General features: G+C 41.9%; 1 protein-coding gene across 1 annotated transcript in view; it reads right to left on the bottom strand.

Moving 5' to 3' along the window:
• Positions 1 to 25,576, bottom strand: part of GALNT9 (polypeptide N-acetylgalactosaminyltransferase 9) — a 327,400-nt gene extending 301,824 nt beyond the window's left edge. The window contains exon 1 of the mRNA XM_043498205.1: positions 25,491 to 25,576. The gene's annotated coding sequence lies outside the window, so the exon portion shown is untranslated. The remainder of the gene's footprint in view (positions 1 to 25,490) is intronic.
• Between the last annotated feature and the right edge of the window lie 303 nt (positions 25,577 to 25,879).

Below are 25,879 nucleotides of genomic sequence, written 5' to 3'. Positions count from 1 at the left end.
TTGTCTCTCATCTCATTGCCCTAACCACTGAGCTATTTTGGAATAGGGGGTGGGGACAGACAGACACACACACTCAGCCTGAGTTTCATCCCAATGCAAAACAGAAAAACTTTTGCAGGACAGGAAAACCATTTCCCACTCAGCTCAAATCAGGAGGAAATTTCCCTGGAGGCAGCTTAGCACATAACTGCCAACTGCAGAATTCTTTGCACCTTCCTCTGAAGTATCTGGTGCTGGCTACTGCCAAAGACAGGATACCGGGCTAGACAGACACTGGGTCTGGTCCAACAAAGCAAATTTTAAGCTCCTAAAAAGCTAGCATGTCTTGGGAATAAAAAGCAGTGTTTATAAGTTGTGCATTATTTATCTGCTCTTCTATCATCTGTCACTTTTGCTCATTGTCCCCCAAATCATAAGCAAGCAGCTTGGCAGACTTCTAGAATACTTAAAATTGCCAAACTAGAGACAAAGCACATCATATTTCTTTGTCTGTCTTTTTAAAAGCCTAACAGAAAGATGAGGGATGCACCTTCAGAAGACTGTGGGGGCAGAGTGGAGCATATACCCTCAAGTTCAGATACTTGGCCTGTAATATGTTTCATTCCTACAGATCAAACGTAATGTTTTTCCCCCGCTATGTCTATGCTGCTCCAATTTCCTGTCAGTATAAGTCAGGCACCAAGGAGTTCTTAGAATTCCTGATCACTCTAACAGGAGAAGCACAGTAGAAAGAGGAATAAACGATACCCATTGAAAAACAGAGCCTTAAGTATAAACAAATATAAATTGCCTTTTGCCAGTTTTCTTGCTGTTGGCTGATACTTTGGTCTTCACACAAACCACTGAAGTCTCTTATCAGGGATAGCACAGCAGAGAACTAGAAATGGAAACAACTCAGGCCATCTGAGTTTCCTTTGAGTCCATCCGTTCAGCAACTCGTACAAAACTTTGAAATCTCTTAATCTTAATCTCTTAATTATAGCAACCATCAGCTGTTTGGACTCACCCACCTCCCCTGACTACAGAATGACCCAACCCCCAGTGGAGACAATAGAAGTCTTGGGTTGAATCAGGCTCCAGACCACTCCTAGACAAAGCAACTCTGAGAGACTGGTGGAAGAAAGCAAGAATAGTATCCTTCCCCCAAGCTTCTGCTCCTCAATTTTAAACTGCGTTATCATTTGTGTTACAGTTAAGAGTCTAAAGGCTCCGTCGGGGACTGGAGCCCATTGCGCTAAGTGCTGAGCAGACAGTCAAAGAGCCCATGCCCCAAAAAGCTGGCTACATTCTAAACAGACTGAAAAAGGGTGGGAGGGGTAAAAGAAGCATGGAGAGAAGTGACACAGCGGGTCAGCGGCAGATCAGGGACTAAACTCCAGGTCTCCTGAGTTCCAATCCATTATACAGTTCTTTGGGCTTTTAAAGGAAATGATGTCAGAGTCATTACGCATTTTGTACATGTTCAAAAATGAGACAGTGGTATTTCGAAAGCTGGAGACCAAAGGAAACATCTCCAACCGGTAATTCAGCAATTCACACATTGTGATAATGGTCAGGGCTTTCTTACCCACCCATTCTTTGTCTCTCTCCTCCTCTTCAAATATTAACATGAGAAGAAAATCTCTACACGTTATCTATCGTCTCTTCTGGTTTGCCTCATGTCTGCAGGTCAACAATGTGACCTGGGTGCGTAGCCATTGGCCCAACTAGTATAGAACATGGCAGCATGTCTTCTAAGCAACATGGGCCACCACAAGCACATCAAACCTGTCCTCCATTCTCTACACTGGCTGCCTCACAGAATATCAAGTCAAGTGCAAATCTTCAAGGCCTGGGCCCAGGATATCTAAGAGTCTAACGCTCCACGCTTAGGCCCAGGGCCAACAAGGCCACTTTGCAGGCACAGTGAGCTATGTCAGGACCGGTCCCAGACTGTAACAAACTCACACAGGAACGAAGGACCATCAAAAATCTCATCACCTTCCACTTCAAGTGCAATGTGTACATCTTCAATCTGCCTTCTCCAATATAAATGAAAACGAGCATGTACATTTACAAACAAAACCTTACCAAACCAAAACTCTACAATGCACACACATTTGCCCCTGGGGAAAAGATGAGAGAAAGAACTACACCTAACAGATAGTCATGTTGCTTAATATACTAACAGTTGGTAATGTTGCTTAAATGTATTAATGAAAGGTGTTCAGATATTACAGAATATAATTTCATTTTATTTCCAACACAAACTATTCACATGCCATAAATTATGATTTACTGATTGTGTTTTATTGCTCAGGGCAACCAAGTATGTGATAGGCACCTCTTGTAGTTTTATGAATCGAGATAAATACATGACAGCATAAGAAAATTATTAAAAGAAGGTATTAAGTCATAGCTATCCAGGCCAGATGGCTGAAGAAAATGCACATTTTAACAGTCAGGGTAATTAACTTCTGGAACAAATTCTGAAGGGATATGATAAATTCTCCATCATTTGGTGTCTTTAATTCAAGAATCAATGCCACTCAAAAAGATATGCATTAGTTCAGCCATCAGGTTGTTGAGCTACATGCAGGAAATATTGCGGGAAATTTAATGGACTATTTTATAAAGACTTTCAATGGGATTTAGGCTCCCAAATCAGTAAGTCATTTGTGAATATTTTTACCCCTCCTCCTGGCCTTAAAATCAACGATCATACATCCTGAAATGAATCATGCTCTTCATTTTGAACACAGTGACATTGCCTCTCAATTTGGTAGTTCACTCAGATCATTATTTCAGTGTATAGCTTTTAAATCTTTGTATTCTCTCCATTTGAGAAGGATCAATCTTTTGCCCGTCTAACCATTTCTAAACGGAAGATTTCCCTTTGGTTCACTAACACTCTGCATTCATTACATTCCTAGTGGACACATGCTAAGGAGATGCTGCTGTTCGGGATTGTATTGGTTCCGTGAAGTTCATCATCTCATAGTGTGTGTATAAATGGACATTCTCAACACAGAAGAGGAGGGACGCAAAACCTGTCCTATCCTCAACTGCAGGAGCTAAGTTAGAGAAATACTAACTCTCTGCCACTGCAGTACTGTGGGATGTAGGCTCCACAGATGCGCAGGAGCACAGCCAGGAGGTGAGGGGAAGGAACTTGGGAGGAACAGCAGATCCCCGCAGCAAGAGCTCCCTGTAGGGTCTTGCAGATATCTTGATTGGGTATTCCTGCAGTGATCACCACAGGTGTTGCACTTCCACTCCTCCCCACTGGACTGGGACTCCGGAGACCAGGGTTCTATTTCCAGCTCTGCCACTAGCCTTCTGGGTGACCTTGGGTACGTCATGTCACCCTCTCCTGCCTCAGTTTCCCATTGGTAAAATGGGAATAATGATACTGATCTCCTTTGTAAAGCACTTTGAGATCTACTGATAGGAAGAATATGATCATAGAATATCAGGGGTGGAAGGGACCTCAGGAGATCATCTAGTCCAACCCCCTGCTCAAAGCAGGACCAATCCCCAATATCTGCCCCAGATCCCTAAATGGCCCCTTCAAGGATTGAACTCACAACGCTGGGTTTACCAGGCCAATGCTCAAACCACTGAGCTATCCCTCCCCCTCAATAAAAAGCTGTGTATAAGAGTTAGATATTATTAATGCAGCTCATTCTCTTAAGTATCATAATTGAGTCCTTAATCCTTTCCAGCAAATATCTGGCAATAATAATCTATATGCTGAAGGAACCCTCCATTTACCCTTGGCTAAGATTTGTATACTTGTTTTAAAAAATCAGGGATTGTTTGGGACATCATATGTTTTCCAGTGCACAGGGCAAGTAATACTTTCATTGTACCTGTACTTCACCTAGCATTTTGGGCTTTTAATGGCATCCTATCCACAGTGGCTGGGAATGAAGGAAAATGAAAAATGATCCATTACTGGTAAAGAATGTCCACATTAGAGGCAGTTGAACCAATGCAGAACATGATTTAGTTGCCAGCGTAGACAACAGCAAAGAGCATTCAGTACCATTTCTGAAACTGTGAGGAGTTACTTATTTGGTGCCTAATTATGGATTTACAGAGCCTAACTCTAGGCCACCGGCCTATTGGAAGACCTGGGCAAGTCATTTCCCTCTGTGTCCCTCAGTTTCCCTGTGCATAGAATGGGGATAATGATATTGACCTACTTTGTAAAGTGCTTTGAAATGATGGATGAAAAAGGCTGTGTAAGAGTTAGGGAGCATTACTATAAAGCCAAAATAAATACACTGTAGTACTTGCCGCCAGGAGAGCTAAGATAGTTCTCGATTACTCACTCTGAGTCATACTGTAGCTCAATGTGGATAATTCAGACTTCTTCGCATGACTTAACAGCCTTTGAAGTAGAACATTATTGGATCAACCCACCAGAAGAATCTCAGTTCTTTTAAACTCTCATTCTGAACCCATTTGGATTTCCAGGTAACCGAGAAACTCATCTTTATTCTGAGGCCATTTCCTTTACAGTCTCCTGTACTCGCCCTGCTTCTAGGCTGAAAAATCATTTAAAAACAAATGAGCTTTCTCCAGATAAAACTCAGAATCTCTCTCGACTTTCGAGATAGTAAAACTAAAAGGCAATATTCATCTGAAAGGGAAAGATGAGAAATAAAGGAATCCAGCAATGAACTGCCCGTAACAGCCCCATAAAGCTACTATTTTAACCTTACAGCAAGGGAAAAAGGGCAGAGAGTAAATTCCTAATTGCCGTTTCCAGTTTAAATGGGCACAGAATAAGTAGAGCAGCAGCTCAGCACAGCATAGCTCCACCTTGTTAGTACAGTTCACAGTCGCGTGCAAGTGTCTGTGTCTGTATTATAGTGGGGCTGGAAGCACCACCTATTTTGTTATACACCTATATAAAAATAATAATTGTGGGTAACACTAGAGCCTAGACACCTCCACCACTTTGGACCTCATCATGCTAGAGACTGGAGAGATGTAATAAAAAAATAAAAAAAAAAAAAAACCAAACCCATTCCTAACCCTCCAACTTCATGGCCAATAGCAACTAGTAATTTGAGATGCCTCCAAAAAGGCCTGATTTTCAGATGGGTGCTCAGAGCTTTCTGAAAATCGGGCCAAGCTGCACACTCCAAAATGGATGTTGCCCAAATAAATCACTGGTAATGGATGAAAATCTTGGCATGGGGCAACAGCAAGGTAATCATCTTTCTGCATAGACTAGCCGTGTGCAGAGGCCGTAGGCCAAGAAGTGGTTTTGATTTGGTATTAGAATCCAGGATGTCCCTGTATTTGAATTCCAAAATCAATCTCTCTATGAGGGGTTGTTCCTGTGTAATAAAACCATCAGACCAAGATAATACAACCTCCATTTTCTCCAATATTTTAGTGTTTTCAATGACTTGCTTTAAAAGAATCCCCACTGTGAATCACCGTTACAGCTAGTCCCTCATAAAACTGATTTTATATAGCTCTATTTTTTGACTGGTAATTCAGAGGCTCTCTTAGCTCATATTGGACAAATATCCCCTAAGACTTGATTGCAGAAGGATATTCCGTAGGTACCAATTATACCTCAAAACTTCCGTTCACACACAGATATGATACAAGTCCATGCGAGAAACATGATACAAGAGGCTGGATCGGGGCAACATACCAGGGGACAAAAAATATAGCATGTCTGATGGCAGCAGCACAAGCAGTGAGACCTAGAGACCATGGGCTAACTGCAGCTGTGTCATAAGCCCCCATTAAGGGGCAGTGCTTAGCTGTGCTGCTCCTGGAGGAGAGCAAGAACCAGACTGTGACTCATCAATCAGTCCAATCCTTGTTCCCACCGAATTCCAGCCGCAGAAGCACCAGCCCTATACCTGCTGCAAATTATTTCCCCTTCTATGCCAGTTCAGCTGCCCTGGCCAACACCTTGGGGAAGGAAAGGGTAACAGTGGCCCTCTGGAGGCTACTCTGCCCTGCTGGGTACCCCACATAAGGGAGGACCTTATTCCTCTTATCCCATTCAGGTGCAGGCACTGGGTCACACACTGGCTCTTAGAGGCCATAGTGGTTGCTTACGAGATTTAATGTCCATGCTGCGGAGAAACAGCCACTTTGCCATGCACGATAAAATGGAGGGTGACCTTGTTGTAACAGGCAGGGAGGGGAGGACACAAGAAGATCCTCAGGTTAGCAAACAAAAAGGGCTTGTCCAAGAAGCAGAGTTATTTATAAGTCTCTCCGGACTTGTTTTAATGCTTGATGCACATGCAATCCCCCACCCATATATGCATCTAAGAACAATGTGAAAAGTGTTATGGATCTTGCTCACACACACACACGCACACACACACAAAAGAAGCCCAACAAAGGGGTTATTGTACATGCAAGCTGCTTGGAACAAAACTAAAGACTGAAAGATAAGCTAGGCAGTGCCATAATTCATGTGGAGTAACTGCTGATCTCACACCCAAGCGCGTCACATGGGAGGACCGGGGAACTCAGCTACATAACAAAGAACTATACATACAATATGATGGGGGCTAATTTAACTACAACTAATCAGGAGAAAGATCTTGGAGTCATCATGGATAGTTCTCTGCAGTGTGCAGCAGTAGTGAAAAAAGCAAACGGGATGTTAGGAATCATTTAAAAAGGATAGAGAATAAGATGGAGAATGTCTTATTGCCCTTATATAAATCCATGGTTCGCCCACATCTTGAATACTTTGTACAGATGTGGTCCCCTCATCTCAAAAAAGATATACTGGCATTAGAAAAGGTTCAGAAAAGGGCAACTAAAATGATTAGGGGGTTGGAACGGGTCCCATATGAGGAGAGATTAAAGAGGATAGGACTTTTCAGCTTGGAAAAGAGGAGACTGAGAGCAGATATGATAGAGGTATATAAAATCATGAGTGGTATGGAGAAAGTGAATAAGGAAAAGTTATTTACTTACTCCCATAATATAAGAAGTAGGGGCCTCCAAATGAAATTAATGGGTAGCAGGTTTAAAACAAATAAAAAGAAGTTCTTCACTCAGCTCACAGTCAACCTGTGGAACTCCTTGTCTGAGGAGATTGTGAAGGCTAGGACTATAACAGGGTTCAAAAGAGAACTGTATACATTCAGGTAAGCTAAGTCCATTTATGACTATTAGTCAGGATGGGTAAGGAATGGTGTCCCTAGCCTCTGTTTGTCAGAGGGTGGAGATGGATGGCAGGAGAGAGATCATTAGATCATTACCTGTTAAGTTCACTCCCTCTGGGGCACCTGGCATTGGTCACTGTCAGTAGATAGATACTGGGCTGGATGGACCTTTGGTCTGACCCAGTATGGCCAGTCTTATGTTCTTAAGCCCGATATTGATATCTGTTTTGTTCAAGGAGTACTAGGGATGGCAGAGAGACTCCCTTACCATACACAGAGTCCTCTGACGATATACAGAGCCTCTCCCTCTCTCCCTGCTTCTCCCACCATAGTGTTGGAAGAGACAGAGAAAAAACAAAGGACAACTCCAAGGCCAGCAGGAAATACACTCCCACATAAGCATCTTTGTCTCTTGTGCAAGGGGATGGATAGAGAGTAGGTGGCTGATTTCCCTCTCACACCAGTTTTACCTCCGCTTAATTATCGAACGTCTTTGATGCTACTCCTGATTTACACCAGAATCAGGCCTTCTGTATAGCAGGACCACGCCCATAAAGGAAAGCGTGAAATCAGCCACCAAATGAACCAGCAAGATAGCTTTTGAATACTGTAACCTTCATCATGGGCACTTTAGCCGTATCCTAGTACTAGGATTGGCGACTTCCTCATTGCTGAAAACTGGACCATGAGGTCCCACCTCTTCCCTGAGGCCCTGCCCCTGCTCTGCCTCTTCCACAAGGGCCTGCCCTACACTTTCACCAGTCTCACCCTCCTCCATGGCTCTCCTCCCTCCTCGTTCCAGCTGGGCTCCCTCTGCTCCGGGGCTGGGACGGGAGCTGCAGCCTGACTCAGAGCCTGCCTGCTGGTAGGAGGCAGCCCCGGCTGGGTAGGGGATGGCACCAGGCCAGTGCTTCCCCCCTGCCTGCCGTAACCGGACTTTTGGTGTCTAGTCAGTACATCTGACCAGATTCTGCCAGGTCCCCTTTTCAACCAGAAAGTCTGGTAGAAAACCAGGCACCTGACAACCCCACTTAGGACAGAGATGGCCTGCTGCTCGGTTTTATTGGTCTCACTCTGTCAGCAAGATGCGGGGAGGCTGGGATGCTGCCGATCCCGGGTGGAAGCCACAGATGTAAGAGAGCTGTGGCTCTGCAGCATAGTCCCATCAACCCGGGACTGCAGGGAAGCTGTAGGTTTTGACGGCAGAGCTGGGGAACGTGGGGTCATAGCTATCCCAGTAGCTAGCCGGTCCGGAGTCGATGCTGCTTGCCGCAACAGTAACGTGGTGAGTCTCTGTCAGAGGCTGCTACACAGCACAGCTCTTGAAGGAGCCATTGTGCCAGGAGAGAGGGCAGGAGGCTGCACTGAGGGAAAGGCCGCCATGAAGATACTTCTGCTTCCAGCACTTTGGGGCTTCCCTTTTTGGCACCATGCCATCTCATGGACCCTGCACCTATGTACAAGAAATGAGCTAGAGCGAGACATGGAGCTAGGCTGAGTTTAAGGGCTCTCTGAGTCAGACACCGAAGCAAGTTTCATCCATGGTGTTGATGTAACTGTTAACAGTCGTCCACAGAAATCTGACACTCCCTGCTTCCACATTCCCTCCACAACTCTACGAACTGGGGAGATCCCACATTCTGCCCCTTCACCATCCCCCACCTGATGGGGAGGGTTGTCTGAAAATACCCTAAGGTGCAACTCTTGGGATCTCTGCCCAAAGTGGGGATAACACAGCCTCTGATAAATAACCAACTAAGGACTTTATAACCGTCATTAAAACATACAAAGGTATCTAGGATCTAAAAGAGCAGTCAAGAGGCAAATATATTTGTACATACTTGCAGGCAAATACATTCTGCTGTTTTTAAGTCAGTGCACGCATAACACAAATTCATGCCAGATATTTTTTGTGCTCCTATAACTGAACAGTGGTTTCAGAGTCATGCATTGCAAGAGTATTAAAGGCACATGGACCTTGAGGCAGTTTGATATAAAAGATTGTTAACGTTGCTTTTAGGTTTTCTTTTCAAAAGAGGGTGGACAAAAGTGAACCAAATTTCTAACAGAAGCCCCTGCCCACACTTATACAGTCATAAGATTGAAAAAAAAATACTCCGAAAAGGAAGAAAATATCCAGGTCTAGAAACCTGAAAGTCACCCATTGGTTGTAGAGAAGTGGACACCTCTACACTCCCCATTACATTGGTACATAACCCTATTTGCAAAACCAATGCGATGATAAAGTTTCACCAAAACACTTGTAGTTGACTTATCCTATAGTGGAGTCTCACTAAGGGCCTGATTCAGTGCCCACTGAAGTCAATGAGTGTCTTTTCACTGACGGCAATCGGCCCTGCATCAGGCCCTACTCTTGGTCTGAAATAGTTTTGGTACGTCAACACATTTGGATCAATTGATCTGGCTTCTGAGAAGGGCTGAGAGGTACAAGCCAGGGTATATTCTGCCGAGGTATTTGCTAATGCCATCAGGAAATGGCTGCAAAATGTTGATACAAATTTACTGAATGTTGCACAACTGTTAGCCTCAGTCAAAAGTTTTGTCATGGAAGTTTGAAATGACTATAGCTCGGTGGAAGCAGAGGCACTAACATTAACAGAAAATATAGGTTCCTCTGATATATCTGATGAGAAGCGTAAAAAAAGCAGGAAGTTATTTTTCAATGGAACTAGAGACAATGCAATCAATTTAAAAGGGAAAGAGAAGAGCATCGTTGAAACCATCAGTGTTATTTGTGACACAATAATAATAGAATTGCAGAGTAAAGGTGAATCTCTAAAGAAAACTGTTGATTTATTTTGTGTGTTTTTTGACAGAAGCATGGACGAAAATGCTAAAAGCCACTGCAATAAGAAATTAAGTGAATTCTACCGAGAGGGCATAGACAATCTTTTTGAAGATGAAGTGAAACATTTCATTCATTTTATTGAAAACGATGGGGTCTGTGCCTCAAGATCACCTGTTAATTTTTATAGACTTGTATGTGACGATTTGCAGGCAACCTTTCCAAATGCAGAAAATATTTTTAACAATACCTGTCATAAATGCTTCTGGTGAATGTTCTTTTTCTGTATTGAAACGAGTTAAAAATTATTTGCGAAATACAATGAGTCAGGAACATTTGACAGGTTTGGCAATATTGACAATTGAAAGTGCCTCTTTACAAAATATTACTTATGATGACTTAATTGACGGTTTTGCAAAGAAAAATGTAGAAAAAGAGCTATCTGAATAATTTTTTTTTCAAAATGAATAAGTTTCTTCAGAGGAAGTTAACTTTTATTTTTCCATTAATGCGTCATCTATACTTTTTTTTTTTCCCCCACACACACATTTTTCACATTAGCACAATGCAAATAAAAGCTTTCATCTAGACCAGGAGTTCTCAAACTGTGGTCCGAGAACTCCATTCAGATGGACCAAGGAAAGGTTATTAAGATTTTTTTTTATAAAGAACTCTTATCCAAAGCACTTTACAGCAGTTAGCTAATGGTACAAACAACATTTGGAAAGATCATTAAGTGGTCCACCGAGACCCGCAGCAATTTTGAAGTGGTCTGTGAAAAAAAAGTTAGACTACAAAAACAATCAAGGTACCTTACTTTATATTCATTTACTTCCTATTACTGATAACAGAGGAGGAGGAGAATGAAGAAAAAAAGAATGAAAAATGGGCAGGAGATCAGAGAGAATGTTCTTTTTCTTGGCTGGGTCTCGAGGGGGGGGCCCCAAAAATGAAGCTGCACACAGGGCCCCACTAACTCTAAATCCACCGTGGCCAGTCTGTACATTTAATCGCTATCAAGATGCCTAGATCTCATGTGCAGGATTTTAGTTTTACATTTTGAACTAAAAGAATTAATAAATAAAATAAAATTCTATCCAGTTCACAGCTCAAGACAAATAAACGGTTGGCTCTTCTTTGCCCCACTCCTGTTCAGCAAGATTAATAGCAGGATGCCATCCTGCATGTCTCCTGTTCCTAACCCTTGGTTGTGTGATTACAAAATACATTGTTTCACATTTGCTGATATATTATGAAATATTATAAATAGTTACAACTAAATTGTAAGTTGACTAAAGTTGACATAAATGAAGGAAGCACATTTTGTGATGAATCATCCTTGGTTTCTTTATTGTGTTTGTTTACTTGATAATATCCAAAATGCAGTATTTCCCTTTGGAACTTCCAATCTGGCAAGGTAGTCCTGGATTTTACTTTGATGCAGGTTATTTTATTAAAGCAGCCAAGTTCCAAGTGTGGGACTAAATGCTGGTGTCAGAGAAGGCATTTTATATTGTGTTTCAATGTCATTTGTGGGATTTACTGGTCTTGACAGCTTTCAGAATGAGCTGAGATGGCCACAGAACTGAACCAGTGTGCCTCAACCTCTCTGACATGATCCAGAAAGCCAGTCACTCTAGGGAAGCTCTCTGTAAGTTTTTTTCCATTCCTGCTGGAGAATAAACTGAATCAATGAGGCATGAAATTGAGATCATGCATAAAAGGCATGCTGGGAAAGGACAAGTTTATCTAAACTTACCTAGCCAGACAAATCTCACAGCAGTTCTGCATATGTTGAAGTATCACAAGTGACATTCAATATTTGTTAGTTTCATCCATTGGAGTAGTAGGGCACAGTCTGCCCCTGCCTTCTTGCACCATAAAAACCTGCTCAGACTGCACTGGTTGATTACCCACTCTGCGCTGGTTAGTTCAGATCCCTCCACCAACACCTTTACAGTTTTGTGCAGCAATACAACATACAATATCCCTCTTATCCTCTTCTGGGGGCCCAAGAGGAGAAAAGGTCTCCCTTGCAGGAAATCACTTGGAATCTGGGCTCAGCTCCTCCCACTTGTACTTCCTTCCTGTGCCTTTCTAACAGTTCTCAGCTCACAGGCTAATTGGCTCTTTAGATAATTAACTTCAGTTACCCCAATCAACCTTCTCCAGGGAACTAATGGGCGTCAGAGCAATCTGAATGCAGGCTCACCTGTTACCTCCCTGCACTCTGTCACAATTGGATTTAAAATTTCAAATCTGATTTGAAAACAAATCCCCTAAAATAAAAGTGAGATGCTGTGTGATGGATTCTAAGATTATCTAACTTAACTTTAAAAAGATATCCCATTGATAGTATAAAATTCAGTCATGTCATCTGGGGTCTAATTCATCTCTCCCCTGTGGAGTCCAAGTGCTTTTTCGAGGCTTTTTGCCATTAACAAGCAGGGCAAAAACAGCTGAATTTATAGCAGGTCTTTGCATCTCTGTTCATCTTTGTACAGGCAATTATGGTGGCAATTTGATCAGGAAGATCAAAAAGAATAACCTTATCAGAAATCTGATCTTTTATTTCCATTAATACATATAGCACCTCAAGCGCAGAGGCCTTCTTGGAGGCCATTAAGTAGCAGAAGTCAGGTTTTGCATGAAGTAGCTCATCTTTAGGGGTGCGTACTATGCAGCCATTAAACTCTGCCCTTGACTATTTTACCTATTCTCAAAGCTAAGGGCATGTTATTGATGAGGCATCCAAGGGCCTGAGCAATATTAATTGGGTTTCCTTCTCTGTGCAGAGATCAGACAAAGGGCAACATTTTAAATGGTTAAGATTGAAGTTGAAGGAATCCAACAATACACACACAGCTTGCTCTTGGGCTGTAATACAGCAAAGCACTAAAGCATGTGCTTAAGTTGATTTAAAGTTAAGTATGTGCTTAAGTGCTTTGCTGGATCAGGGCCATAGAGGGGAAGAATGTATATGCTGCTCGAGCAGCTCAGTGCCCAGACTGAACTAACCACAAGCCACTGGTTTCAGCCTTAAAGCAAATAGTTGTAGACCAGGAAACAGGGAGCTAAGGGCTTGCTGGTGGAGCAACAGGGAAGGAGATCAGACCAGACAGAGGATCATAGTTAGCAGAGTAGCTAAAATCCCCAGCAGCCTCAGCCTGTGTTCTAGACTCTCAGAAAATCAAAGAAGGGGTGAAAGATAATCAAACCAATATAAGATGGTGTAAGCCCTAGTATGAACATCAAAAGTAAAAGGGCTTCTTGCATTCTGAGATCGACAAATACAAGCACAGTGTACTCTTGAGGGCACATCTTCTCCTTTGTTGCAGGGTGAGTCTAGACACCACTGACAGGGGCAGCCCTAGCATGGATTCACGCATTCAGTTGCACCCACAGAAACCATGAAACCAAGGGTGCAAAACCAGGCAAACATACACTTCTCTCTCTCTCTCTCTCTCTCTCTCTCTCTCTTTGAATTCTGGTTGTCTAGGGTCTGGGACAGCTGTAGCCACCCGATTCAATGGATGTGCTATATTAAGCTGCTGAAGGGACACCAATCCCTCTCAGCAGCACTCTCCACCCCAACTCTGAAACTTTATTTCCAGCCCAGTTCACAGGGGAGGCCCCAGAGTAGGAGGGGGGGTTGAAGAAGAAGCCCATCCATGGCACTCACCCCACAGCAGTGGCTTCTGTCCTGTGGGGCTGGGCCCAGCTCCACAATCCATGCATTGCAACCTGGTGCCCAGGATAGCAGCACCAGTCAGGTTTTATGGAGGGGCGGCTGGGCCAAACCCGAGTGGCGCAGTGATCATGCACACCAGGTCGCAGCCCCACTCAGACAGATTTGGCCTGGCCACTCCTCCATCAAACCTAAATGGTGATGCGATCCTGTGTGCCAGATCAAAACCCCCACAGAGTGGGGAGCTGAGCCCAGCCCCACAGGACAGGAGCCGCTGCTGCTGGGTGAGTGTGGGGCAAGCAACCCACACGCCACCACCCCACATGACCCCCTCACTGAGTCAGGATTAGGATTGTAGTGCTGGGGTGGAGGTTGCTGCTGAGGGTGGTCAGTGCCACCTCAACACTGTCCTATTGTGCACCCACTGCATTGAGGGGCTACATCCAACCCCGACTGCAGAGAGAGAGTGCATCTCTTTTTATATTACCTTTTAAATTTATTAACAGGGCAATTTGTTCCTGTGAAAGATAATCTGCTTCCTCACCAGCCCCTTGGCTGACTTTCTCTAAGCATTCCTCTTAGGCTCCCCTCAGGGATTCCCCCTGGCGTTCTCCAACAGGTTATGTACTGTTGTGTGCTTCCTTAAGGACATTTTTCAAGTTTAACAAACAAGTTCTTAACAATACACACTTGGGGCAAAATCCTTGCCCTGTTGAAGTCAACAGCAAAATTCCCATTGACTTTAATAGGGTCAGGATCTCCAGCCTAGATTTTTAAAACCATTATGATAATCTAGTCTGACCTCGTGCATACCACAAGCTAGTGAATTTCAAGCGGTAATTCCTGCATCTAGTCCATCTCTTATAAACAAAGTCTGGAACATTCATCATGGTTTATAAAGCCCTTTGGAGCCCTCCTCCAAGGAAAGGCTTCAGATAAATGCATATTTTTAAAAAATCCCCTTTCAATTAAAAAAAAATATAAGCTAAGAGCAGATATCAGTTGAGACCCAGGAATTCTAGGTTAAAGTTAATAATCCCACCAGGGCTTCTTCCCTCTGCCCCCCATCTTACAACACTGAATTATAAGAATACCCCCAATTCAATCTGAATTTTCCTCCACCTTAAAAATGTAATAATCCTAGTGTGGTTGAGGTTTTTGGTTTGGGAGGAGGGTTGGTATTAAGAAACTGTAAATTTTGTTCACTTTGAGCCAATGTAAATTTCAGTCATTATTTTATTTCTCCAAGCACAGAGGGAATTACAGCACCAGGCTCCCTCGAAGTGTATAGATTGTGCTTCCTCAGCAGACCAGCTCTCTCCACTGATTGTTGTTGATTAGTACAAAGAGCTGGGAGGAGAATAAAAAAGGAGCTAAAGGAAAGAATGGAAGGCCAAGTGAGGCATTTGCAGTTGTGAAACACACCAGATGTTCAAAGAATGGTGGCATAAACCCTCTAATGCAAACCGTGCTGGTAATCTAGATTTAGCATGATTATCAGAGGCAATTGCAAATGAAGGCAAAGAAATAAAATCATTTGCTAAATCCATACCACCTAATGAAGGGGCAGCCGCTTAGAAGAGTTTCTACAGCTGGTTCCTTCCGGAAGAAGCAACAATCATTCCACTGAAAAACTGCACATTAAAACAAGCGACCCTAAAACATACGTTATGATTTAAGCTATTTTATATATCAAAATTAAAGATGGCTTGTGGAGTCATGACCACGTGAAGTATATGAACCCTCTTACAAAGAAACAGTAAAGATTCATCCAACATATAGAGCACATCTGAATACAGAGGCAGAGGCATCATGTGAAACAAATTCTATTGTTCTTAAAAAAAAATATGGGAGAGAGTTAATTGTTTCATAATGAAGAGGGTATTGAAGTATGAAAACAATCTGCAGTTCTGGTAATGGTTCTATGTCCACATGATGAGATTTGATTACATTCTTTTTATCATTAAATTAAATCCCCACTATTGCCTGTCTGCTTGCATTAGATCTCTTTAAATCTTAATAGACTCCAGCTCCATTCTGGAAGTGTTGGAGGCAGATCACTCAAAATGACCATTCATGTGGGGGGAGGGGAGGGAAGTGCATGAGGGGACTGGAATCGAGTACAGTAAAAAGCTTGACAGTGTAAGAAAAAGGGATTGTGTCAAGGACTGGAGCTGGAATACAGGGTGCAGAGAACAATTTTTCAGTTACAAAAAAGGATGATTAAAAGGAGCTTAGTTTTAGAATGGGAAGCATCTTGCAAATAAATATTATGAGTGGTCATAGCAATCATTAAAGTCAGTGGTAAAACACGCATTGGACTATTATTGAATTATACTGCAACTGGTGTTCTGTTGTCCTTGACACTGTAAGAGTGATTAAGAGACAGCCCACACCCCAAAGAGCTTGCACTCTAAATAGACAAGACTGGCAAAGGAAACGTTATTATTCCCAGTTTACATGGAGAGATTAAGTGATTTGACCAAGATTACACAGGGAGCCTGTAACAAAGTGGGGATTTGAACCCAGATCTCTGCAATCCTAGCCAGAGGAACAGGATGGAGAGCCTTAGTTATTCAACAGAAAAAGACAGCAACCATGGAAAGGCTTACCACAGATGCCAGAAAAGTCACATTTAAAAGTAGTGACGAATGAACACCTGAAGGTTCAGAATCTGGGTTCAGTTAGGCCAAGTGTTTCAAAGTTAAGCTGAGGTAGATCAGAATTATCTGAAGTTCTTGATCTTGCAAAGTTGGATTGGAAATGTCACAGAATAGACAATATGTGGGATGCAACCTATCCACATACCATACAAGCTCTATATTGTCTTCTTTCCAGAAGTATAACCTTAAAATGGAGCACCACGATGAACTCTAACGTGGGTTATTTCCAAAGCACAGAGAACACCCTATAGGCCTGACTCAAGCCCTCTGAAGTCAATGTAAAGAAACCCATTGATGTCAAGGGGCTTTGCCTCAAGCCCTGTAAGCAGAACTTTGCAGTACACATGTTCTGCTAGCCCAGAGATCTGATTGTGACAATTCTCTATTGTTATCTGTTCTAGTATATATTTTAAATGTATGCAGGGAGCATCTTCTGATACATTACAAATACATTCCACTTGTGAATTTTCCACCTGGGATATTATAGACTTATCCCCAGCCACATTTCTTTTTGATATGAAATAATGATATTGAGTTAATCAAGCACAAAACAGCATCTTTTGAACAATATTGTCTGTGATATGACACCTTTAGCTTTTCAGGAAAATATCAGTCAGATCCCATGTTCCCTGTTTAGAAAAAGAAAAGGACCTAGTTAACATCTGAAACAACTGAAAATGGTTATAAAGTGGTAGGTATTTTAGGGTTCAGTCCTGCCAGATGCTGAGCCCTCTGGCCCAGGTTTGTTTGTTGGGTTTGTTTGATGACAAATTTTGAAAATCTCAAAATATTTTTCTCTTTAGAGATGGAAAATTATTTCTTTTAATCAATATTTTTCATCACAGATTTTTTATCAAAAACTTTGGCCCTCAGTTTTTTCTCCTCTTTCCTGCCTTCTTCCTACCTTTTGCCACTGAAAAAAGTGGGGAAAAAGGCAAAATACAAAAATGAAAAAAAAAATCAGTTTGTGGTTTTGTAAAAAAAAAAAACAACCAACACCCCCCCCCAAAAAACCCCACATTTCTACAAAATGAAAAATGTTCACTAACGTTTGCAGTTTCGAAAAGGGCTATTGTTTTATTTAAAATGTTCCTTTGAAATTTTTTGACCACTTCTAGTGCCTAACTTTAAGCACATGAGTGGGACTAAGCACATTAGCTTTAGATACCTGGCTGAATTGGGGCCAGAGTACTCAGCCCACTCTGCTACTAATTATTATGGGGTGCACAGGAGATCAGATCATTGCCTTCTGTAATAAAAAACATGAGAGTGAGCTCAGGGGAAAATTTCTGGGTGGATCCCCTTGTGTATTCCCCCAATCAGGAAGGCAGAGTTTGTTCCTCCCTATGGGAAAGGCCATGGGATCACCTTTAACCTAGTTAACCTCCGAGGATCCATGTAGAAACCCCCGGCTGTTCCCATTCCCAATAGCTCCCTGTCTGCATAGCTCCATTTGTAACGTATGCCTTCAGCACCTTCACAATCAACCAGAATAAGGTATGATTACATCTAAAATAGGATGGAGAACTGATCAGCGGCCCTGCTGTGTTTTTATCATCTTTGCTATTTCAGTGCTAGGTCCTTTAGAAACGATCTATTAGATACATTGCACAAATAAATATAATAAAACATTCTATGAAGACTATTCTGAAGAAGAGCTCCGTGGAACTTGAAAGCTTTTCTTTTTCACCAATAGTTTGTCCAGTAAACAGTATTATCTCACGTACCTTTTCTCTCTCTCAAAATAGTCTAGCCCTTTCTTAATACAGTTTACCCATCTACTTGCTTATTGAAACACTGCTGTGCTTATTGAACTGACCCCATGGAAATCACAACTAATTTGGAACTCATCACTACACAAAAATAGCTTACAGGATGTGCCATTACCTTGCCCTTCTCTATATATTAATTTCATCTGCCACCATCTTGCACATTCCTGAGTTTTATTAGGTCCTCTTAAAGATCTTAAAGTAAATAAACCCCAGTCGCTTTATTTATTCAACAGAGCAAATTGTATGTTGTCTCATATTTCCCTAAAATAAATGTACTTTGGATTATAGAGTTGGATTAAATATTGCCTGCCCACAATTTGACCTATGGCTGCCTGCTGTGGGAGTGAATGACAGCAATGCAACCATTAATAATGCTTCAAGATTGTCATTTTATCTCCCATAATAGGTAGATCCCAATGGCAAAATATATTCTCGTTGTAGAGACAGCACTGGCCTTAGAGACCTCAATCACTGAAAAATTCAGCTAAACCTAATGGAAAATGACCGGTCTGCCAAAACATGAGCCAATGTCTGTGTAAACCCCATGTAACATAATGTTTTGTTTCTTCAGCCCTGACTTGCCTTGATAAGCTGCTAGGGAAGTCCAAATAGTGAAAGGTATAGTCTAGGATTTTCAAACAATTAAAAGTAGTAATTGCAATTAATCGCTAGATTAAAAAATTTGTTGCAATTAATTGCAGTTTTAATCACACCATTAAACAATAATAGAATACCAATTTAAACATATTATAAATGTTTTTGAATGTTTTTCTACATTTTCAAATATATTGATTTCAATTACAACACAACATGTATAATGCTCACTTTATATTATTATTTTTATTACAGATATTTGCACTGTAAAAAGATAAACAAAAGAAACAGTATTTTTCAATTTGCCTGACTGTAGTGCAATCTCTTTATCATGAAAGCACAACTTACAAATGTATGGGGTTTTTTACGTAATTGCACTCAAAAACAAAACAATGTAAAACATTAGAGCCCACAAGTCAAAGCATGAAGGGGCGTACAAATGTTTAGCATATCTGCAACGTAAATACCATGCAATGCCAGCTACAACAGTGTCATGCAAATGCCAGTTCTGACTTTCAGGTGACATTGTAAATAAAAAGCGGGCAGCATTATCGCCCATAAACATAAACAAACTTGTTTGTCTTAGCAATTGGCTGAACAAGAAGTAGGACTGAGTGGCCTTGTATGAGGTGAATTGAATAATACTATTTCTTTCAGTGCAAATATTTGTAATAAATAATATAAAGTGAGCACTGAACACTTTGTATTCTGTGTTGTAATTGAAATCAATGTATTTGAAAATGTAGTAAAACATCTAAAATAATTATACATTTAAATTGGTATTCTACTATTGTTTAACAGTACAATTAAAACTGCGATTAATCACAACTATTTTTTAAATCTAGTTAATTTGCTTTTCGTTAATCACATGCATTAACTGCGATTAATTGACTGCCCTAGTATAGTCTTTAACTTTTAACTTTAAATCAGCTGTATAGTATACTTATCACCTTGCTAACTGCATGTCTCATCTCTGCCCTTTCACAAGGCAATATGGAAACCAGCAGGATCAAAGACCCAGCACCAGACTTCAGATAAGTGGTACCCTAAAGAGAAAGCTAGCTGTCAGATCTAATGGGCCTTTTTTCTCTAGACTCAGTGACCGCCAAGGCATTTATAAGTCCCACTGTTTGATTGGGGAAAATCAGCTGCCTGGACTAACCTGGTACACTGTATCAGAACCTATCTAATTGTCCCATCAGTTTCTGCAGAATTTAAGCTTTCATTTAACAAATATTATGGTTGGGGGAAAAAACAAAAAAAAGCTTCTGATTGAATGGGATGCAGTAGCATCAACTCCCAGTGCCTGCCTGAAGCCACAGCTCAGGAAGAGTTGTAAACTGCACAAATCATTTCAGAAGCATGTTGTCCCTGAAACCTAATGATGCCACTTTAAATGCCAACACTGGTAAATATTTCACTTCTTACCATTTTCAGCAGACATATCTACCAATTTTTAAAGAGCTTGAGTAGAGCACCACCACCAACTCTTGCGGGTAACTAGCCCTCAGATTTGTTGCTCATGCAATGTGCATAGTCAAATAAAAAGTCCTCTTACTTGTGCTTAGAGACAACCCTTAGAAGCATCATCCATAGCATATCACCTATATTTTTAGCTTATTTTTTAGAACACCGAACTTAATTTCAGGTGAACAGCCTAGTTTTTGAAACTCCAGCTGCTCAAAGGATCTGCATAACTCATTCATAATGTCACCACTTGAGCATAATGCACCCATCACAACTCATGCTGATAAAACCTTTATATAACGCCTACCTAGGAAGTCTATAACTACCCCTTAAGCGCCTTCTGAGCTACATAAACTCATTAAACACTGACAAGCAAAAAAACTTCCAAAGAGCATCCTCCATTGTTGGAGGAACCTGATGGGACCCATTGTGAGCAAGAGTAACATCATTTAATGAATATTCATTACATTAACATTCTCCCCCGCAGCCTTCATTCTCACCAGCAGCGAGTGCCGCAGTAAAAGATGTAAGCAGAATAGCTTTAAATGGCTTTTAATGTTCTCAGGGCTCCTGGTGTCTCATTTGGTTCAGGCAGCTTGGATTCTCTTGAAAACGGGCCGTAAAGTGGTGGCATAAGCTTCACAATTCTTTACATCCAGCGTAAATACATTCCAGAAATAAAAGCCAGGGGACATATTTGCGTGGAATGTAGATAACACTGAGATTGAAACGAGCGATCATCCTTGAAATGGGGGACAGCAGGGCCCCCGATGTTGCAACCAGCACATTCCTTGTGCAATGGGATGCTCAGGGAGGAATTCTAGCTCTCCCCAATCACTCCTTGGGTTTCTGCAGTTCATCCAATGGTCCCAGTGCAGGGCCCTGCAGACATGGCACAATCCAGCCTTGTGAGTTTTAAAATAAGGTGTCTCCAAGCTACTAAAACCATCCTCAATTACCCTTTTATCCTTCATTTTTACTTAATCAAGTAAAGAAAAGCTACTTCCTCAATTCAAGCTAAAAAGTAATTTTGGGGTGAGAAAAGAAATTACAGGCTGTGTTATGTGCACACACCCCTTCCACCTATTACTAGCTTATGAAAGGAGATGAAAGTTAGAAAGCTATATAGGGCATATAGATTTAGTTTAATCTTACATTGTTTCAAGACCTTCTTAGTACTTGTCCACTTGTTCCTGCTGTTTGGGCCAATTTAGCTTTATTGTGGGTATGTTATTGATACCCATGCTAACAACCAACCATGTCTGAGCATTTTGCTGGAATAAATAAACAAACATTAAAAAAAGAGTCCTAGTTTGGATCGAATGCTGATTCATGTACTCTGGCTCCAAGGATGATGCTTTGTTTTGATTCTCAAAATGGCTTCATTTTTAATTTTTTTTAAAAGCCTGCCAAACCAGTTACTGATTGGATAATGCTTTAGGCTCAAGATACATTTAAGTGCACTAGGCACTGTGGAAAGGAAAATAACGGATACATTTTTAATACTAATGTATTGTGAAGCATTTAAATATGCACTCAGGTTCACCCATCTAGTGCAGGGCATGAACAGAATGTGCAAGGGGAAAGGTGACATTATAGGAAAGCTAAATCAGGACCCATCACTACATTAAAGACAATGATTTCTGAGAGAAGGGTTGTCTCATAAAAAAGCCCACTAATAATTTATCTGAGCTGAAGGCTTCAGTGCCAGGTATAAGCACAATTATTCACGTTCGTAATGTTTTGTTTCCTACCCGCTGAACTGTTTGGAGAAACTATAGATGCCAAGGATAACTATAGGAAAATAGCTCTATGAGGCAAGCTAAGGTAGAATAAAGCTGATTGATAGGTGAAAAAGGGTCACCCGATAAATTCTAAAGAGCCTCTTGACCTTCTGTAACCACAATTTCGTCAGGTGGACTTCTTGATTTGTCCCAAGGCTTGAAGCTCCGATAGTTTGATGTCTTGGCAGGGGTAGTTATTAATATTAGTAGTAGTAGTACTATAGTAACACCTAAATACTTCAGAAATCAGCCCTATTGTGTTAGGCACGGTGCAGGCATACAGGAAGAGACACTCCCCACCCGAGCAGTTTACAATTTAAATAGAAAAAGGAGTGGTGACAATTATACCTGTTTATGGGCAGGAAGAGAGGCACAGAAAGATTAAACAAGTCACCAGGGATTGCCCAGGATGTCTGCAAAGGAGTCAGGCATTATTGAAGCCTTTTCTCCTGAATCCCAGCCCAGAACCTAAGCCACAAGACCTGAATGTTCACTTTGTACCAGCTGAGTAGCATACCTGAATGTGGCAATAGCTTGCCATCAACCTGTCAGGGTCAGCGTGCCAGGAGAAAATACACTGTTTGCACAAGAGTCATTTGCCCTCAAACAAGCTTCTCTCAGGGCCAGATTCTGCTCCCTTACTCAAACTCCTCCTCACTACTTTCAGTGGAACTATTCATGGAGTAACATGCTAGTCAGCCTCTAAGGACGGTATGCTCGGGCCCATAACTAGGAGGTCCTTTTAAATACTCTTAAGGACAACTGTGACAGCGCAAGTTACCACTGGAAATGGGGACAGCTAAGAAATAAAACCCTGGAAGGGTTAATTCAAAGAGATTAAAAAGCCTTCCTGAGATATACATAGGTTTCAGAGTAGCAGCCGTGTTAGTCTGTATTCGCAAAAAGAAAAGGAGTACCCGTGGCACCTTAGAGACTAACAAATTTATTAGAGCATAAGCTTTCGTGAGCTACAGCTCACTTCATCGGATGCATTTGGTGGAAAAAGCAGAGGAGAGATTTATATACACACACACAGAGAACATGAAACAATGGGTTTATCATACACACTGTAAGGAGAGTGATCACTTAAGATAAGCCATCACCAGCAGCAGGGGGGGGAAAGGAGGAAAACCTTTCATGGTGACAAGCAGGTAGGCTAATTCCAGCAGTTAACAAGAATATCAGAGGAACAGTGGGGGGTGGGGTGGGAGGGAGAAATACCATGGGGAAATAGTTTTACTTTGTGTAATGACTCATCCATTCCCAGTCTCTATTCAAGCCTAAGTTAATTGTATCCAGTTTGCAAATTAATTCCAATTCAGCAGTCTCTCGTTGGAGTCTGTTTTTGAAGCTTTTTTGTTGAAGTATAGCCACTCTTAGGTCTGTGATCGAGTGACCAGAGAGATTGAAGTGTTCTCCAACTGGTTTTTGAATGTTATAATTCTTGACGTCTGATTTGTGTCCATTCATTCTTTTACGTAGAGACTGTCCAGTTTGGCCAATGTACATGGCAGAGGGGCATTGCTGGCACATGATGGCATATATCACATTGGTAGATGCGCAGGTGAACGAGCCTCTGATAGTGTGGCTGATATGATTAGGCCCTATGATGGTATCCCCTGAATAGATATGTGGACAGAGTTGGCAACGGGCTTTGTTGCAAGGATAGGTTCCTGGGTTAGTGGTTCTGTTGTGTGGTGTGTGGTTGCTGGTGAGTATTTTATTCAGATTGGGGGGCTGTCTGTAAGCAAGGACTGGTCTGTCTCCCAAGATCTGTGAGAGTGATGGGTCATCCTTCAGGATAGGTTGTAGATCCTTGATGATGCGTTGGAGAGGTTTTAGTTGGGGGCTGAAGGTGATGGCTAGTGGCGTTCTGTTGTTTCCTTTGTTGGGCCTGTCCTGTAGTAGGTGACTTCTGGGTACTCTTCTGGCTCTGTCAATCTGTTTCTTCACTTCAGCAGGTGGGTATTGTAGTTGTAGGAATGCATGATAGAGATCTTGTAGGTGTTTGTCTCTGTCTGAGGGGTTGGAGCAAATGCGGTTATATCGTAGCGCTTGGCTGTAGACAATGGATTGAGTGGTATGATCTGGATGAAAGCTAGAGGCATGTAGGTAGGAATAGCGGTCAGTAGGTTTCCGATATAGGGTGGTGTTTATGTGACCATCGCTTATTAGCACCGTAGTGTCCAGGAAGTGGATCTCTTGTGTGGACTGGTCCAGGCTGAGGTTGATGGTGGGATGGAAATTGTTGAAATCATGGTGGAATTCCTCAAGAGCTTCTTTTCCATGGGTCCAGATGATGAAGATGTCATCAATGTAGCGCAAATAGAGTAGGGGCATTAGGGGACGAGAGCTGAGGAAGCGTTATTCTAAGTCAGCCATAAAAATGTTGGCATACTGCTGAAGTGAAGAAACAGATTGACAGAGCCAGAAGAGTACCCAGAAGTCACCTACTACAGGACAGGCCCAACAAAGAAAACAACAGAACGCCACTAGCCATCACCTTCAGCCCCCAACTAAAACCTCTCCAACGCATCATCAAGGATCTACAACCTATCCTGAAGGACGACCCATCACTCTCACAGATCTTGGGAGACAGACCAGTCCTTGCTTACAGACAGCCCCCCAATCTGAAGCAAATACTCACCAGCAACCACACACCACACAACAGAACCACTAACCCAGGAACCTATCCTTGCAACAAAGCCCGTTGCCAACTCTGTCCACATATCTATTCAGGGGATACCATCATAGGGCCTAATCACATCAGCCACACTATCAGAGGCTCGTTCACCTGCGCATCTACCAATGTGATATATGCCATCATGTGCCAGCAATGCCCCTCTGCCATGTACATTGGCCAAACTGGACAGTCTCTACGTAAAAGAATGAATGGACACAAATCAGACGTCAAGAATTATAACATTCAAAAACCAGTTGGAGAACACTTCAATCTCTCTGGTCACTCGATCACAGACCTAAGAGTGGCTATACTTCAACAAAAAAGCTTCAAAAACAGACTCCAACGAGAGACTGCTGAATTGGAATTAATTTGCAAACTGGATACAATTAACTTAGGCTTGAATAGAGACTGGGAATGGATGAGTCATTACACAAAGTAAAACTATTTCCCCATGGTATTTCTCCCTCCCACCCCACCCCCCACTGTTCCTCTGATATTCTTGTTAACTGCTGGAATTAGCCTACCTTGCTTGTCACCATGAAAGGTTTTCCTCCTTTCCCCCCCCTGCTGCTGGTGATGGCTTATCTTAAGTGATCACTCTCCTTACAGTGTGTATGATAAACCCATTGTTTCATGTTCTCTGTGTGTGTGTATATAAATCTCTCCTCTGCTTTTTCCACCAAATGCATCCGATGAAGTGAGCTGTAGCTCACGAAAGCTTATGCTCTAATAAATTTATTAGTCTCTAAGGTGCCACGGGTACTTCTTTTCTTTTTGAGATATACATAAAGTCTCCAAGGGAAGAGGAAACCCAGCTGCAAGGGACAAGCTGTAGAGCTAGCATCTTCCATTTGTTCTAAAGAACAGAGACTAAGAGGGCATTCTTACCTTAGGGCAGTGTTTTCTGATGTTTTCTCTGGAAGCAGGAGAAGCCACAGCATCTGCTGGACTCCATGGTAGATACCTGAAAGGAAGGGGTATGGTAAGTGGTGCTATTTATACTTTTATACAGCATCACCTGGCGCTAGAATGCAGTACTGCAAGGAAAACAGCCCTGGACCTTCCCAATGAAGAGTGGAAAACTGTCAAAATATTAGTTAGCTTGATTTGTTCTGGTTTTATTTCTTTGCCCTTGAATGCTTTGTTATTGGTGGCCTCTTCTTCCAATCCAGAGCAAATAAGGTGGAATAGTTTTGGATTTTTACTTTTTTTTCTTTTTTAAACACACACACACACACACACACACACACAATGGAGGGGGAGGGGAATAACACTGA

Source organism: Dermochelys coriacea, chromosome 15, assembly GCF_009764565.3.
Source record: "Dermochelys coriacea isolate rDerCor1 chromosome 15, rDerCor1.pri.v4, whole genome shotgun sequence".
Lineage (NCBI taxonomy): Eukaryota > Metazoa > Chordata > Testudines > Dermochelyidae > Dermochelys > Dermochelys coriacea.
Note: the sequence above shows the minus strand (reverse complement) of the source record. Positions and strands in the feature narration are given on the sequence as shown.